A 6,344-nucleotide genomic window follows, 5' to 3' on the forward strand; every position below is an offset into this window, starting at 1 on the left:
TAGGTATTATTATTCCTAATTTACACATGAGAAAATTTGAGGTGTAGAAAGGGCTTACGGGAGCTCAGGGGTCAGGACCTCCCCTTTAAATTTGCCGTATATGAGACTTGGCCCAGGGTGATCATTTTATCACTGCAGAGAGCAGGACCAGTTTGCTGTGGAAATTGACGTCTTGATTCTCCACTTTGCTTCAGGTGTGAATGACCGGCTTGTGGGAAAGTGCCTCTTTTCACCCATTGCTTTCACTATACTCCCTGTCCTTAGGCTGCCCTCGGTTTCAGATTCTAGCGGTTTCGAAGTCACATCTGGACTCCATTGTGGCTTCCAGTTCTCCTTGCCACCCCCCTAGGTCTTCAGTCTGTCTTTGCTCTCCTTCCAACCCCACTGCTGAGAATTCGAAGCACCATCTTCTCTTTTCCCTGTGCAAGTCCCCCTCCAGGGCAGGCACCAGGGCTTTTACTTCTGTCTCCTGGCAGGAGAGAAAAGTGAGTTATCTCGAAATTCCTGAGTATTGGGGAACATTTCTTTTGCTGTAACTGCAACCAGATTATTACCACATGAAACTATTTCTGGCTTCTATGTAGACAGGCTCTATAAACATATATTGACTAATGAAGAATGAACTTGGGCCCAATTTTAAAAAGCAAGGACAGAAAAGTAGTCTAAAATATCATCATAAGTAAATGTTGAATGGGGTTCTCACTGAGGCTCAGTGGGTTACAAACCTCACTGCTATCCAGGAGGATGTGGGTTCAATCCCTGGCCTTGCTTAGTGGGTTAAGGATCCGGTGTTGCTGTGACCTGTGGTGTAGGTTGCAGACGTGGCTTGGATCCCGCATTGCTGTGGCTCTCTATGGCTTAGGCTGATAGCTACAGCTCCACTTTGACCACTAGCCTGGAAACTTCCCTATGCTGCAAATGTGGCCCAAAAAACTTAAAAAAAAGAAAAAAAAAAAGATGGTCTTTCCTGGCCCTTACATTTCCACCCAGCCTCCATCTCTTCTAGTTCTGGAAAAGCCACCTGGGGATTGAGAGCTGTAGAAACCTCGATTCCAAATGTAACCTGAATTTGCCCTTGTGCTGGAGCAAAATATCCACAGGGTCCAGCGGTTAGGGCATCTTTGCCAGAGTAGGGGATGTTTTTCTGCCTGTCACATTTACAAAATGAGATTGTTCTCTGGAGCTGAAAATGATCAAAGGACTTTTACTATTTAAGAATGACGAGACCAAACGCTCATCAAAAGAGCCAGGAAACAGCACCTCATGCTCATTTGGATGGCTATTATAGAAACAACAGGAAGCAAGTGTTGGCAAGGATGAGGAGAAACTGGAACCCCCGTGCACTCTTGCTGAGCTTGTAAAATAGTACAAACCCTCTAGAAAGCGGTATGAAAGTCCCTCAGAAAGTTAAAAATAGAGCCATCACACGATCCAGCAATCCTACTTCTGAGTACAGATCCAAAAGAATTGAAAGCAGAGCCTAGAAAAGATAATTGCACATATTCATGTTTATCACAGCGCTATTCGCAATAAGCCAAGTGGTCGAAGCAACCCCCAAATCCATCAATGGATGGAAAAAAAAATGTGGCATATGCATGCAATAGAATAGCATTCATCCTTCAGAAGGGACGAAATTCTGTCACAGGCTACAATATGAATGAACTTGGGGATATCCTGCTAAGTGAAATAAATCAGTCACAAAGAGATAAACGCTCTCTGAATCCATTTATACGAGATAATCAAAGTACTTGAATTCATGGAAACAGAAAGCAGAATGGTGGTTCTGAAGGTCCGAAAGGAGGAGAAAATGGGCGTTGTTTAATGCGTATCGACTTTCAGATGAAATTATTTTCAGATGAAAAATTCTGGAAATCTGTTTCACAACAATGTGAATATACTTACGGATGAATTGTACACTTAAAATGGTTATTATGGTAAATTTTATCTTGTATATTATTTATAAATATAATTTTAAAAAGCGCAATAGGCAAAAGTATAGGATCCAAGATCGCAGGCAAGTTTTTGTCGAAGAGGAGGTAAAGTTGAATCCACAAATGGGGTTGGAATGGGCCCTGGGAAAAGAATCAAGTTGTTTCCTGCTCAAATCCTAGCATGACCTGCTATTTACTATAAAGTTAACCACTTAACTATAAACTAGGCCAGCCATTTATTAGTCATAATTTGCTAAAAGCTAATTAGTCATAATTTGCTAAAACTAGTTAAAAAAAAAAAAAAAGGAGTTCCCATCATGGCTCAGTGGTTAACGAATCCGACTAGGAACCATGAGGTTGCGATTTCAATCCATGGCCTTGATCATTGGGTTAAGGATCCGGCGTTGCTGTGAGCTGTGGTGTAGGTCGCAGACACGGCTCGGATCTGGTGTTGCTGTGGCAGGCAGCTGTAGCTCTGATTCGACCCCTAGCCTGGGAACCTCCACATGCTGTGGGTGCGGCCCTAAAAGGATGAAAGACAATAAATAAATAAGGCTAGTTTTAAAGGAAATTTCATTTCTAGCTATGACATATAGGTTGTACACATTTCCTAAGTTTAAGTATACTGTATATACTTGGTGTGTGTGTGTGTGTGTGTGTGTGTGTGTGCACGCACACGTGGAGAGAGGGAGAAATTTATGTATTTATTTATTTAGCTATCTATCCATCTGTCTTTTTAGGGCCACACCTGCAACACGTGGAAGTTCCCAGGCTAGGGTTTGAATCGGAGCTGTAGCCACTGGCCTACACCACAGCCACAGCAACACGGGATCTGAGCCTTGTCTGTGACCTACATCAGAGCTCATGGCAACACTAGATCCTTACCCCACTGAGCAAGGCCAGGGATTAAACCCGAGTGCTCATGAATACTAGTCTCCTTCATTACCGCTGAGCCACAAGGGGAATTCTGAAATTTCTATGTCTCTTTATATGCATATACAGTTTTAGAACTATATCATCTACTTCCCTGGGTGTCTAGTGAGCCCCTGGACTGGGGTAGGGGTGACTGTTCTCTTCGCGGGGCCCCCTGCCTGACGTCAGCAGGGCCAGGGGCCATGGAGTCTGGCCAGCATGACTGAAACTGGTTGTTGTGCCCTGCAGATGGTGAGGTGGGACCTGGGACATGCAAGTCAAGGGCAAGGAGCTGCTGCTTATCTCGGGGAATGGCAACGACTCAGCTTCACTGAGTCACCCCTGTGTGCCAGGCACTTTGCATACGTGGTTGGGTCCAATGACATGTCTTTCCTTCTGAGAACTTGGGATGACTAATTTGGGTCTGGGCACCCTCCATGATCCGTCAGTGAAAAAAAACTTGACATACTCCAGAGCTGAAGGCAGGTGTTCTCTTAGCAGAATAAAATCCAAGCCAGGCTTAGTAGTTCTCGAGAAATGACTTCAATGAAATAGACCATGCTAAATGGCTAAAGAGAAGAAAGTTAAGTTGAAGGATTCTGGCAGCTAAAGAGGACCAGGAATCCTCCCTGGGGATCAGGAGCAGGTGTCAGTAGGAAATGAATTCTTCAGGGTGAAGTACGTTTTGATTTTAGGTATCTCAGACCAGAAACTGAAGCCTAAACTGCATCATCACCCACTCACCTTCTCCCCACCCCCACTTCACCCCCTGAAAAGCCTTGACAGTGAACTTGCTCCTTTGAAGCACTAAGAAGGAAGAGGTGGTATACCAGGGACAACTCCCAGCCCTCTCCCTTCTTCACTTGGTCCCTCCATGGTGGGCATCCCGTGTTTCTGTCAAGATGTCGCTGCTTCAGTGCCTCTTTGCAGCCTCTGGCTCTTAGCTCTGGGCCCCCTCCTGTGTTCACTTCTTGCTTCCCTGTGCAGCCACTGCAGTAAAACCTTTCTACCCAAGACCTGTCGATGTTCTGAATCCCTTGTTTTTCACAACTGCCTGTAGCCCAAATATAACGGGGATGCCTGGTAGCCACCTTGGGGTGATATCAGGTATAATACCAGCCCAACATCCAAGAGAAGCCTCATCTCAAGTCTTTGAGACTGACTCACAGCAAAGCAGCTTAAAGATCTACTTGCCCATCTTTCTGAAGTCCTGTTGACATCTGCTCAAAATGGTCTTTTTTCCTCTCCCATATTGTCCCCCTCCCACCCCTACTGGCTGCTTTTCTCCCTTTCCCCCTTCTTCTCAATGGGTTTCTCTTCCTGGTATAGTTCCTTCTGCAAATGGCCATATTCCTTTCTCACTACTGTTTCTGAAAACTGATTATACTTAAATAAATGCTTAAATAAACCACAAAATATTAAAGCTAAACAAAATAACCACATAATCAACCAAACCACAAACCCGGGGCTGGGCCAGCTTTTGTTATTAAGTCGCAGGCTCTCCTGCTGCCAGCACCACGGGCACATTAGATTTGTTCCTTTGTCAAAAGATAAAGGCCAGTCTTATCTTAGGGCAATGGATGCCAAACTTAATTGTTAAAAATATAAGGAAGTAACCCCTAGCCTGGGAACTTCCATATGCTGTGGATACAGCCCTTAAAAGCAAAAAAAAAAAAAAAAAAAACCTCAAAACTGTAAGAAACTATATTCAGTCTTTTGGGATACCATGATGAAAGATAATATAAGAAAAGGAATATATATATATGTATATATATATACACACACACACATATGACTGGGTCACTTTGGTGTATAGCAGAAATTGGCACAACACTGTAAATCAACTACATTTATGTATGTATGTATGTATGTATGTATGTATTTATTTATTTATTGTATTTTTAGAGCTGTACCTGCGGCATATGGAGGTTCCCAGGCTCGGGGTCGAATTGGAGCTGTAGCCACTGGCCTAGACCAGAGCCACAGCAACTCGGGACCTGAGCCACATCTGCAACCTACACCTCAGCTCATGGCAATGCTGGATCCTTAACCCACTGAGCAAGGCCAGGGATTGAACCTGAGTCCTCACGGAAGTAGCGTTGGTGGTATAGTGGTGTGCATAGCTGCCTTCCCAGTCCTCATGAATGCTAGTTGGGTTCGTTAACCACTGAGCTATGATGGGAACTCCCAAAATCAACTATACTTTAAGAAAAATAAAATAAAAATAAATGGACACCCCCCCAAAAAAAGAAAACTTCTTAAAAATACCACTTCCTGGGCCTCAATTGCAGAGATTCTCCTCCAGGGCCAGGGACCTGGGAATCTGCATCCTCACAAGCTCCCTGAGGATTCTGGAGCAGTGGTCCATGGACCCTCTCTATGGGAAGTGGTCAGAAGTGCAGGGGACTCCTCTCCAGCACCATCTGGTCAAACGTACTTTATTGGGGCCGAAGACCCTTTACTGGTGCAGCTTCCTTACCAGATACTTGACCTTCGGCGTTCTGGAGAGTCCAGCTGGTGGGCCATTCTTGAAAATGAGATGCTAGAATCCAGGTTTGAGGATGCCCTTGGCTATCGGCAGGGTGGTCCTACCACCAGACCCCAGTGTGTTTAAATGAGAAGCTAGCCTGCACGGCCCTCTTTCCAGCCCAAGATGCCTATCGCACCTCCGTTGTTACATTATGCTAGCTGTGAGGGTGTGGCAAAGAACAGAAGGCGTCTCCCGTCATGGCAAGGAAATCCTTATTTAATGTCAGAGGCACAAGCGTGTGTCTAACGACTGCTGTCCAGCTGGTTATTCTTACCTCATCTAATCTGGAGAAGATCTGGCGCATGTCCTTGGTTGGCTCTCCTGTTACTGGATGCTCAATTCCAGAGCCTCTGAGAGCATCTTTGCCCCCTTTAAAAGCCCTCACTAGGTCTTCCCAGTTCTTAGCTCCCACAGGAGTTTTACCACCTAGTGTCTGTGGAGAGGGCTCACACTGCCCCCTGGTGGTGGAGCAGCATTGTACCATCACCTGCAGAAGTCCCTGGTGACTGCTCCTCTCAGAGCTGGCTTCTGAGTCTATCCAGACAGTAGGAAACCTCTTCCCTGTGATCTGCTCTACCCGAAAGAGCTCTGAACCAGGGCTAAAGGGTCCAGGGCAAACTGCTTTGAGGAACTGGAAACAGATGACGTTGATTTCAAGCAATGGTTGCATAAACAAACAGGGTCATGGTCCAGATACAGAAATAGCTACATCTGGCGCTCCCTTCCTGGCTCAGCGGTTAAAGAACCTGATTAGGATCCATGAGGATGCAGGTTCGATCCCTGGCCTTGCTCACTGGGTTAAGGACCCGGCGTTGCCATGAGCTGTGGTGTGGGTTGCAGACGCGGCTCGCGATCTGGCGTTGCTGTGGCTGTGACGTAGGCCGGCAGCTGTAGTTCCAATTGGACACCTAGCTTGGGAACTTCCATATGCGGCAGGTGTGGCCCTAAAAAAAAAGAAAAGAAAAAAGAAA

Source organism: Phacochoerus africanus, chromosome 3 (assembly GCF_016906955.1).
Source record: "Phacochoerus africanus isolate WHEZ1 chromosome 3, ROS_Pafr_v1, whole genome shotgun sequence".
Classification (NCBI taxonomy): domain Eukaryota; kingdom Metazoa; phylum Chordata; class Mammalia; order Artiodactyla; family Suidae; genus Phacochoerus; species Phacochoerus africanus.